At 35.5% G+C, this 11,631-nt stretch overlaps 1 protein-coding gene across 17 annotated transcripts in view; it reads right to left on the reverse strand.

The window, feature by feature from the left end:
* FOXP2 (forkhead box P2) overlaps nt 1–11,631 on the reverse strand; it is a 404,157-nt gene that overhangs the window by 292,932 nt on the left and 99,594 nt on the right. For 2 of the 17 annotated variants that reach the window (XM_068189931.1, XM_068189933.1), the window contains exon 2: nt 7,985–8,094. The exons of 14 other annotated variants lie outside the window; for them this stretch is intronic. The gene's annotated coding sequence lies outside the window, so the exon portion shown is untranslated. Of the gene's footprint in view, nt 1–5,499; nt 5,519–7,984; nt 8,095–11,631 lie in introns of those variants that run through there. One more of the 17 variants, XM_068189935.1, reaches the window with a different exon arrangement.

Here is an 11,631-nt window from a genome sequence, read left to right on the forward strand (position 1 = left end):
GTATGTCAATATAAATGACATGCTGTTTAGGAATCAACATTCCAGTATGGAAATGGAAGACATGCTTTGGATTATCTCAGTGTTTTTGAGAAGTTATTGAGAACATGGACAAATGAGATCCACTTGTAAGTCATGTATTTCCAAAAATCATTTTACAAGCTCCCTTACCCAAACTCTCTAAAAGAAACTAAAAAAAAAAAAAAAAAAAAGTCTTTGTACTGCTAAAAATTTTAAAAATTAAAAAATTTAAAAGAGAGAATCTTAGGGATAAGAATAAATGACAGTTTGCAGTATTTCCCAGAAGGATATCAAAGACTCATTACTAAGGTTAGGAAGGATCTCCAAGATCACCAAGTCCAACTTTTTTCCAAACACTACTGTGCCAACTAAACAACCGTGGCAACTAAACCATAGCACCAAGTACTATGTCCAGTCATTTCCTGAACACCTCCAGTAACAGTGACTCCATCACTTCCCTACACAGCTCATTACAAATCTTGGACATCCTTTGCATGAAAAAATTCCTCCTGACATCCAGCCTGAACCTCCCCTGGTGCAGCTTGAGGCAATTTCCCCTAGTCCTGTCGCTGCTTGCCTGGGAAAAGAGGCTGATCCCCCTGTGGCCACAACCTCATTTCAGGCAGCTGTTAGGATGGTCAGGCATTGGAATAAGTTGCCCAGGGAGGTGCTTGACTCCTCGTACCTGGAAGGACATTTGGGTCTGGCACTGGGTGATGTGGTTTAGTGGTTAAGGGGTTACAGTGCTAGTGCTGAAGGGCAGTTGGACTGGACAATCTTAAAGATCTCTTTCAAAAATTATAATTCTATGATTCTAAGAAATTTGAATTCAGTTCTTGAAAATATGCAGGATCCAAATATTGCCTGCAACTTTTGGAAACTGCCTCACATACTCACAGAACTTCAATACAACTCTTCACACTCAGTAGGATTCTGTAGGTGATCCCACACTAAATATATAGGTATCTTCTACAAGTATTTTTTAATTACCTTTTGGACAATACTGTTAAAGAAGCAAAACAGCTTACCCTAGTGATTTAAACCAAATGGTAAAATCCAAAGAAAGAGGGATCAAATATTTCATTTTCCTAAGATAATACAGTGTGTTTCTTCATAAAGAAGCAAAGCTGAAGAGGGACTTTTCACAAGGGTATGGTAGTGATAGGTCAAGAGGCAATGGCTTGAAACTGAAACAAGGTAGATTTACATTACATATATGGAAGAAACTCTTTACTGCAAGAGGGGTGAGACACCGGATCACGTTGCCCAGAGAATTTTTGGCTGCCCTGTTCCAGGAAATATTCAAAGCCAGGTTTGATGGCACTTGAAGCAACTTGGTCTAGTGATAAGTGTCCCTGTCGATTGCAGAGGGTTGGAACTAGAGGATCTTCAAGGTCCCTTCCACCCAAACCATTCTAAAATTCTGTGAAGGGTCTACGAATGAGTTCAATCCCTTTAACAGATTGAAAAAACCCACCAGTTTTCTAACAAATTATGGGTTCAGGTTATTTTAGACATTTATACTAGTTCTCATTTCTGCATTAACTTTCATAATAAATTACAAAATTCTCTTAACAACCTCCTGCACTGTATGATGTACATGTTGCTCATGAAACATAAAACATCTATCTGACACATACAAATCAAAACATAATGGGAATGTAGATAGCTTTTATATTTTAAAAGCAGTAATTTATCTTGGACATTTATTATTTTTATGCTTATCTTGTGACTTTCTTCAAGCCATCAATTTCACATGAATAAAATTACCCCCTTACAAACAGCTTCAGGCATACAAACTCAATATAAAATAAATACAGTAAAATATTGATAAGCTAAATTATGTAGCTTTTCTTTCCAAAATATTAACATACATTTTCTTTTAAAGAGGGATTATTGAAATGCATAGGGTAAGAGAGTTCTGGCAGATAAGAACTTTACTTCAAAAAGGTACGATGTGATTACTTTTGCCAGGAATGTCAATTGCTTTGGCTAATGCAGAGTCAACAAATTTTAATTTATGACAATTGACTTTATAGTATCCTGTGGAAATTTCTGTCAGAGACATGGCTACTTCCAGCCACTCCGAGCTACCCACCACAGAGTGGTGCCTCAGCTAGAAGAGGTTTAGGAAAGGGCAAAACCACCACACAGGCAGAGGATTGGTGGGGGGAAAGTGTGAGAAACAGCCTGAGAACACCAGTGAAGGTCAGGGAGCAGGAAGGTGAGCTGGTGCTGCCTGAAGAAAGCAATGCTTTCATTATTTCTCGCTACCAAAATATATTCTAATTGGAATAAATTGGATCATTTTTTCCTAGGTCAGACCTGTTTTGCCTGTAACAGTAACTAGTAAGCAATTTCCCATGTCTTAATCATAACCCATTAACTTGCTGCCATTCTATTTTCTCCCTCCTGTCCTGTTGAGGAGGAAAACAAGCAAGCAGCTGGCCATAGCCAGCCCCCAACACTGACCTACTGACCTGACAGAATCACAGCACTGGACATTTCGTTAATACTTTGAAGGACGCTCATGTACTACAACATTGTGAAAACTTACTGCATTTATTCTGGAAACTGATAGCCCTAAACTGTGAAATTAAGAAAGCAGCAATTTAACATACAATTTTCCACTGAGATATATATGGTCCACGATATAACATGCTTCAAAAGTCTTTCCTACATTATTGTAATGTACATAACAGCATCCCAAGAAAAAAGAATTTTAAAACTTCTAAATCAATCAGGCCAGAAATTACATGCTCATGGCTTGTTTCTGTAAGGAATTCAAATATTGCCACAACTGCTGAAACTTTTCTCATAAAAAGACTAGGTTACACAGAATTTATTTTAATCCCATTGCAAAAAACAGCAATTGATACATGCAATAAGCCCTTTTAGTAAAAGAAACAGACTTTTCTTGCTCCACAAGCAAATTTAGCAAATGAAATGGGAAATATGTCTGTTCAAACTGAAAGGAAAACACGATAAATCGTAACAGAAGTCAAGTGCCATAAGCAAGAGGACAGTAGGAGCAAGCTGTGAAATCCAGGATATGTGTTGGTGGAAGGGGAAAAGAAGAAAAGAACAAGTAAAGAACTGGCAGACAAGTGTGTCACTTCTGGGTGTTGTGGCTTGTAAATTTTAATTACATTGGGAGAGCTTTGGCTGCACGTGTGACCACATAACCACAAAGAAAAACGTATAATTCCAGTAAATTAAAAAGATCAAATAAGTTGATATTTAATGGCCTCAGATGATCTGTCACACTGCAGCACATGCACTTCAGATGTTACTCAGCAGTAGCTTTTCCACCTGCCCCTTTTCCTGAGTCTTGTGCATAGATTAACAGGATAAACATAAGCAGCTGAAGAGTTAAGTAATGAAAGCAGAAGAGAGGAAAACCTAATGAAACACAGATGACGGAGAAGAAGACAAAAAATTAATGGGAATAATGAAAGAATAAACAGTGGAATTGTTAAAATGTGTGTGAAAACAAGCACCAATATGTTGGTGTCAAAGGTAAAGTAAAATAGATTAAAGTCATGGATTACTGATGTCAAGAAGCATTTATTTAAAAACGATCCTGCTGCCCTGAACTATAATACAAAAAGGACCCTTTTGAAAACTGCCTGCCAGCAGTCTTAGAAAGGCCTTGTGTTGTGTATTGCCTGGGGGAAATTTAAGCTGTCCTTGGTTTAAAGCATTTGAAACTTTTCAGTGAAATACAAAAAAAAAATTTAATTTCATGTGATGTTACCATTAAACACTATACTGTAAGAGGTCCTTTCATAAATGTGACTACATGGAAAAAAATTTCAGGGTAGCTTAGGACTGGTGTAACTAGGCTACCCTTCAATAGCAAAATTCCCATTGATTTCAGCAGAACAGATTTAAAACCAGAACTGAGCACTTTTGAAATTCCTTTATTTATGGATTCCACAGCTGGAATTCATTCAGTGCTGTCATATCTATGACTCCACCCTGACTGCACATTTTTCAGCAGATATGCTATAAGGAGAAATAAATATAAAACTGGGATCTTTTCAGCTTCTCTGATTCAGCATTCTATTGACTCTACTGATTGAAATAAAACTCTTTGCTTGAGACAAACAAACAATATCTGGCCCCTCATTTATTCAACATACTTTGTAGGAGTCTTATATTGCAAAGAATAAAAAAATCTTTCCTCTTGGTAGCTCCTCAAACATGTCAGGCTCTACAGAGTTGCCACACAGTGTCCAAGGTAATCCCATCTGGTCTCCAGCTGTCACTTCAGAAGGGTGCAGGTCTCCTGTGTCATATCTGACAGATGACCTCTCAGGTTATCTCAGATTTGCAGGACACAAAATAAAGCCCACCCTGTCAAGTATAAAGCTACTGGGCTACCATGGGCAGGCTTTAAATTCTTTTTGCACGGCTTCAGTAGTGGGCAATTATAGCAACATCTAAATCTGTTCAAGTAAATCCTTACATTTGGAAGCTTTTTTAATGTTTAGCCAAAGAATTCCATACTTACCCTTGCTCTTTTTGCATGTCATCCACTTTCAGCATGAATTTATAAACCACTTTCCTGCTGCCAAACTCTCCATATGATTTATTAAAACTTTAGCCAAACAAATTAATATAAAATACATGCTAATACTAATTAATAATAATTGAAAGCAAACACACAAATTTATCTGATAATTCCAACTTCGTTTTTTCATGGGCCAGACAGGTATTGAAACAGAGTTCACTGACACACAGCAAAACACATACATATTTGCAAGATATTTTCATCTCTTTCATTGCTGAAGTCAAAAAACTCTGACCAAATTCAAATGGTGAATTCGGCTCCTTTTCTTTCGACCACCAGAATGCAAAATACAAGGATTTTGGTTGGTATTAAGTTTTAATTCCAACAAAAGTTTAAGTTTAGTGTTCTACACCTCTATGTTATATGTGAAGAAAATAACAAAGCAACAGATGACCTGAATTGCTTGACTAATTTTGGTGGAAGAGAAAGTACATTACTGCTGTTTTATTTAACAGCCAAATTATCAATTCCAAAATTTCCATAGATATCAGGTATAAAAAAATTTTTAACACCCTTCCCTAAAAAATTTCATCTAAGTGGAATATATATTTTCTACTTTTTCATATTTCTCCACCCTACTTTATCAACACTTTTTAGATGGAATGGAAATAGCCACCAGCTGCAAGTAGCATAAAAACCTTGGATGGCAAATACAGCTAATGGAGTACTTATTGCCATTTACAGATCAGTAACTTTAGAGTATATCCCATTTACTGAATTCTAAAGCATGTTTATGTACCAAAATTGTTTAGGCACCCAAATTTTACAAACCCTGACACAAGTCAGAAATGTTTGCAAACAGGAATTTCTGAGATAAGTTTTGCTGTTATGACTTACAATGTTTTTCCATTTCTAACTGCCGTTACAATTCTGCAATTAGAAAAGCAATCAAATAACATACTGACAAAAATCTGCAGCTGCCATCATGCTGTTCATGACAGAAATATTTTGCTGTTCATTGAAATACCCATCAACATCAGATGTATTATGGAACCATGTGTAGTCTCTCTAAAAGGAGGCAACTAAAAGATCTATGGAGATGATGCAACAAACCAACTTACTGTAAGTTAGAAGAAATAAAACAGTTGCTGTAACAAAAAGAGAAGCAACTAATCTAGTGTAATTAGGATTTTTGAACACATGTTTTCCACCAGAGTATTCTACAGTAAATCTACAAGTGCCTTCTGGGCAGTGCACTCCAACAGGAACTCAGGATGAATCTTCAATTAAACCTGTGCCCTCAGGACATGTAGGTGGGATTGGGGGAGCAGTAGAGATTCACCACTGTCAGAGAGGGCAGGATGGGGCTCTTCTGAATAACAGGTATCTGCAATCTTTTCACAAAAATGAAACACCTAGCTAAAATTTTTAAAAAATTAAAAATTGTCATTATGGCTAACAAAATATGATGACACCAGCACACCAGATGCATGAAGTTACTCAGATTAGATGGTATGATCAAATCCCTATTGAAAGCAAAACTTTGTTTTGTTTTTTTTTTTTTAATAGATTTATAAACTTCAGTAACAGAGAACAGAGAAAGATCAACTATCTATTTGAACCATGGGGGAGTTAAGTGGCTGCCACCTCCCACCAGGCACAGATCACCTGGCTTCACCTTAATAACACAGCCCATCTGTAACATTTTCTGTAACACCAACATCTTTTGCTTTTTCACATGAAGATATTTATTTTGTGGACCCCTGTAGCATTCCTTGTATTATTACAACAACTTTTCTCCACTGCAGACCAAAGAGTAGCAGTAAGAGCTATGATTCTATGAAAGGTAAATATGTGTAAGGAACCAGAACTACTATTGTCATTCAACAGAAGACTACAAACATCTCACCCAACTCTTCCTAGTGCTGTATCACTAGAACTGCTGGATAGGTAGGATTACAGCAAATTTCCCATTCTACCTATGGTATGAAGAAGGAATGAAAAAAGAACAATGAATATTAACCTCTTTTAAGATACAATAGGTACCTTAACAGTATGTGTAGCAGTAGTTGTCCTGCAGCCTTGAGAAGTGAAAGGGTTGTGCAGAGAATGATCCCTCCCAAAAAAAAGAAAAGAAAGGTAGTACACTGGACGTCATGCTCAGCTTCCTCTTTCTGGTTCTGAGAACTGTGTCCTTAGAAAGGCCACGTTCTCATAGATAAGCACCAGAAAGTTGAACACAGTCTCTGTATTTGCAGCTCTTTTAGAGCCCAATTAACTCTTCTGGCAAAGCAAAGATCTTGCTTTGCTTTGCTTCTTGCTGGGGAACATTAGTATGGTATTCCTTACGATGCCCTGAGGTGTGCACTAAAGAGAATCACAGATTCTATACATTGCTCAAGCTCCAAAAGAACAAATTTCTCATCAACAACAAAGACTCTGAGTTTGGAGTCACTCCAAACGTGTTTTTGAAGCCTTTTACAGAGGTAAATCAAACTGCCAAGAATGGCAAGGAAATATGAAAATATCTCTGCTGCAGATGCATTATGGATCATTACATTGTATCAGAGAAGATAACCTGAGTAATGCACATCTGAGAGAGTTCTCATTTAAAACTAAAGATCAACTTTTCCTATGTGCTATACAAACAGCAGAAACACAACTTCCCAGAGACAGAGGCTTAAGTAAACAAAACCAGAGGAAAGAAGCAATGATAAAACATGATACCAGCCAGCAATCAGAATGCACATCATTATTTCTTAGTAAGAGTTAATTTCCTTATATGTTTCCTTTATATGTTTGAAAGAAAAAAAGTATGCATTTAATTGAAATCCTCAGTAGCTTTTGCAATATCCCCTTTCTATAAATCAAATGCATTTTATTTATATGGGTATATTTATCATTTTCCCTTCCAGTTTTTCTTGTTACTACTGTAACAATACTAAAAGCATAGTGAGCAGTACTTGCATTCAACTTTTACCTGTTTCAGTTCTTTAACAATCAGATTTATAATAATCCTTCCCTACTGAAATACTGTTGCAATATTTATGCATTTCTTTTATAGAGTTGTTACTGTTGCTTTCTATATTTTTTTAAAGTACTTATATTTTAAAATACAGAAAATAACAACTAAAACCTGTCAAAGAAATCAAGAGTATTTCTGCTAAAATGCAAACATTATGGAATTTTTACATTTCCCCCATATTCTATGATTTCCTATGTTCTTGAGCATTATGTTTTAAACTATTCCATTTATACAATACTCGTCCTCTAAAATTTAAGCTATTGCAAGAACTGCTCACCAGCATAACCACAAACACAAGTCAGGAATGACAAATGCTGCATTCATCCATGAACAAACAGTATTTGCTACTACACTTGTGGGGTTTTTTCTGTTATTTTTAATGATGATAAAATTTAAACATATATAAATATATATATATATTATACCTGATCATATGACATACCACCAAGCTCTTCAGTTTTGCATATTTTCATGGTTGAAGAATAAACTCCAGAAAATATTAACCACCCACAGAGATCACCTTGACATGCTTTTGCTGCAGAAAATAGAACATTATACAAACTACTGAAGCCTGAAGCATACTCAAAACATCACATCCTATTTGTAAAATGCACAGAAAGAATAATGGGATCAGTAAGAACATTTAAAAAGTAATGTGTTATATTCAGTTTTAACTCTATAAAAATGAGACTCCTCAAAAAGCAGGCATACTTATTTTTAACATGATCAGATTAAGCTGAATATAATTGTTGGATAAATCCTTCTTAGTTTTACTCATACAATCTCAAAGACATTAAGGAGTAACATTAAGCCATATGCATAAAAAATATGTATGACTTATATGAAGACTACAGGACAATCTACTGGAAAACCAATGTCTTTACATGAAAAACTGGCGAGCATACCAGAATTTCCTAAATCCATATTTGAAAGGAATCTAGTATAAAATTTAACATAATTTGAAGGAAAGTAACACTTAGGAATCTAAAAATTACAATCTACTTCCAATTATGACTGTTCTTGACTTCAGAGAAATCAGTGTCAAGGTTCAGGACATACTTCTTCCTCACAGGTTCATGCAAACTGCTCCAGAACTTCTGGCAATAAAAATAGCATTATGTAAATTAAATCCAGCTATGATTTTAAATAATTTTAAAGGAATTACACAGAAAAATATGACATTATAATTATGGAAGTAAAAAATTTACCTTAATGGCTCGAGAACCCTTCTATACTAAGTTCCGAGGCCAATACAGAAAATTACACAAATTTATTCTGAATATTAGCACATATACAGAAAGGACAGATAATGTAATACAATCAGAATGAGGACAAATAAAACAACATAACACAACAATCAGGACAAATAATACAACACTTGTTTCATAACAAGTTTCATATCCAAAGATCTTTTATTTTTCATTAACTGTGCCCCATTCCATATTGAAAAGGGAAAATATGCATTATTAAAGTATACTCATGTTCTACTAAACCTATTGAAACTCTTATTTACTTTGAGTCCTCAATGAAGAGAGCAACACAAAATAAGGAATTACATCTGTGAAAAAAATTGCTACATATATTCACGTGTCTCTTAAAGGAAATAATGGACAAGAAGGAAAGCACTACCTATTTTCCTAGCAGGAAATACAATTGCAGCACATAAGTAAGCAAAAGACCCAGTAATTCTTGTAGTGAATTCACTGGCAAGACAGAAGCCTTTGTATTTCACTACAGAGAGTATTTAGATACTCAAGAAATTGATTGAAATTACTCAAGTAATTTTACTTGGGACGTTGCAAAAAAATCTATTAGATTATATTATCTAGAAATGTTAAAAGGACATTCTTACCCCAGTATGGTCTTTCTATGTTGCAAAAAAGAGAGGGAAGGAAGGAGCAGGGGGGAGAAAGCTAAGAGAGGAAGAAGGGAAGTGACAGGGGAAGAGAGACACACAAACATACCTCATCTATTTTAACTTAAGTCTCTGCTACAGTCTAAGTCTCATACAAGCTTCAGTAAATACAGTACTATGAGCACATTTCCTTCAATCCATTACATAACAGCCTCCTCCTCTGGACACAGGAGAACTCCTTAAGAATTTGGCACTCAGAACGGCACTACTCAAAAGCATATTGGTTGGACATTTCCTGAACTTCAGATTTTTTCCTTCACAGTTTTTGCACCAGAACAAACTCCTTTCAATTTCTGAAAGAGCTCAAATTTTTAATTGTTTGGAAAGAATTACAGGTTTCAAGTTACTCCCATTAACACTGTCTCTATATGTCCACATCACCTCTTACAGGGCACCTACTGCTCTGCCTGCACCCAGGGAGTAAAATGAGAAACTTCAAAATCTGCAAGCTACTGTGGTGGAGGAAGGAGAGGATTGACACGGAAGGAACTAACACAACATTCAGGGAGAAGCCAGATGAATTTCTGGAGGTTACACGATACATTGATACAGAAATTGGTAGAATCTTTAGAGCTGTTTTGCTCAAAAACCGTTTTGTTTCACTGTATGTTTCATGCAACATTTGTTTAGGTATTTTGATGCATCATTAGTATAGGCATCAAAACTCAGGTTTCCCAGATCACTACAACTTCAAGCCGCAACTTTAATTACACCAGCTTAAAGGTTCACTTTGTATCTTTTTTTGTGATGTGCTTTATTTCCGGGACTATTACTCTGCATGGGCTGTGAAAGTCACTAGAGTGACTATTTTTTGCCTTGTCCTTTCATTTCTTTTCTCATGAAGTTACTTATCCCAGTGGCTCTTAGATTCCTTTCAAAAACTGAACTCTACATATTTCTCAATTCTGCAGAATTTTGCAATAATCAGATGACTTTTGAGAAAGTAATTTCATCTGTCATTTTCACTGAAAGTAAAAACCAGCTTTCAGAATGACAAATGAAACAAAATAATGTAAAAACTTAAGAAATTTCACAAACACATTCTGTCAGCAATTTCTACTATTGGTAGAATTTTCAGTGGGAGAAAAAGAAATAATTCAGAGCAGATCCTTAGAAATTCCAATTATGTTTGTGGGATTTGGAATATAGCTTATACATTTTGGCAAGGCTTCACTCACCATGTAGATTTCCAAAGTTATGTACTAAGCAAAACAGGTGTATGAACCATTTCATGAAGTAAAATTATATAAGCAATTAGCTACTGAAGTGTCATCAGTCAGTTACTGAGAGCTCTTTCACATGCATTGTCACTGCACTCTTAGCAAATCCTCAATGTAGTCATTAGGGAGGAAGAAAATTGAGACTTATCTCAACAGAAGAGGCACACAAAGCATTTAGAAAAAGCTGAACATAAAACGTGGTGCAACATGAGTTCAATTATCTCCTTATTATACAGTATGAGCATGCAGGATATGAAAATAGAAGGGAAATTGTATAAATACTGAGATACAGTCTGCATAATATAGAGAGCAGTTAGGAAAAGGGCAATATACCATATTGGAGCACTATAGTGAAGAAAAATATACAGAAAGGTGTTGGAAGGAAGGCAGTTGATGGTTCTATGGCCTGGAAAGTAGTTCTGCTCAGAGAATTATGCTGGACCTTACACCAAGATCCCTTATTAAAATGAAATGAAAAAAAATTCTGTTATCATTTGAAAGATTTTCTTAAGAATTCTGATGCTCACCTAATGTTATTTAACATTTTACATATTTCAATAAAGACAGCCGAACTAAAGTCTTCCATTTACCATAATTCTATATCCACAGTTCATAAACACCAACATTATTTATCAATATGTCAAAAATTTGATAGCAATTCAAAACTTATGCAAATTACATTGAAAAGTCAGATTCCAGAATCACTCCATTACTCGTTAGTGCTATTCAAGCAGTGCTAGTAAAATTACACTTGCTCTGTTCCTTACTTTGTAAATGTAATATGCAGCACAAGTAGAATCAAAGGCCAAAATACATAAGATACAAGGGTTCAGTCTCAGCAGGGTATTAGATTCGGTGGCTTTTTACACACTAAGAATATTAATTATGATGCAAAAAAAAAAAGGCTAAACTGCCACCAAAACCTGCGAAATTGTTT

The sequence above is a fragment of the Anomalospiza imberbis genome, chromosome 5 (genome assembly GCF_031753505.1).
Source record: "Anomalospiza imberbis isolate Cuckoo-Finch-1a 21T00152 chromosome 5, ASM3175350v1, whole genome shotgun sequence".
NCBI lineage: Eukaryota > Metazoa > Chordata > Aves > Passeriformes > Viduidae > Anomalospiza > Anomalospiza imberbis.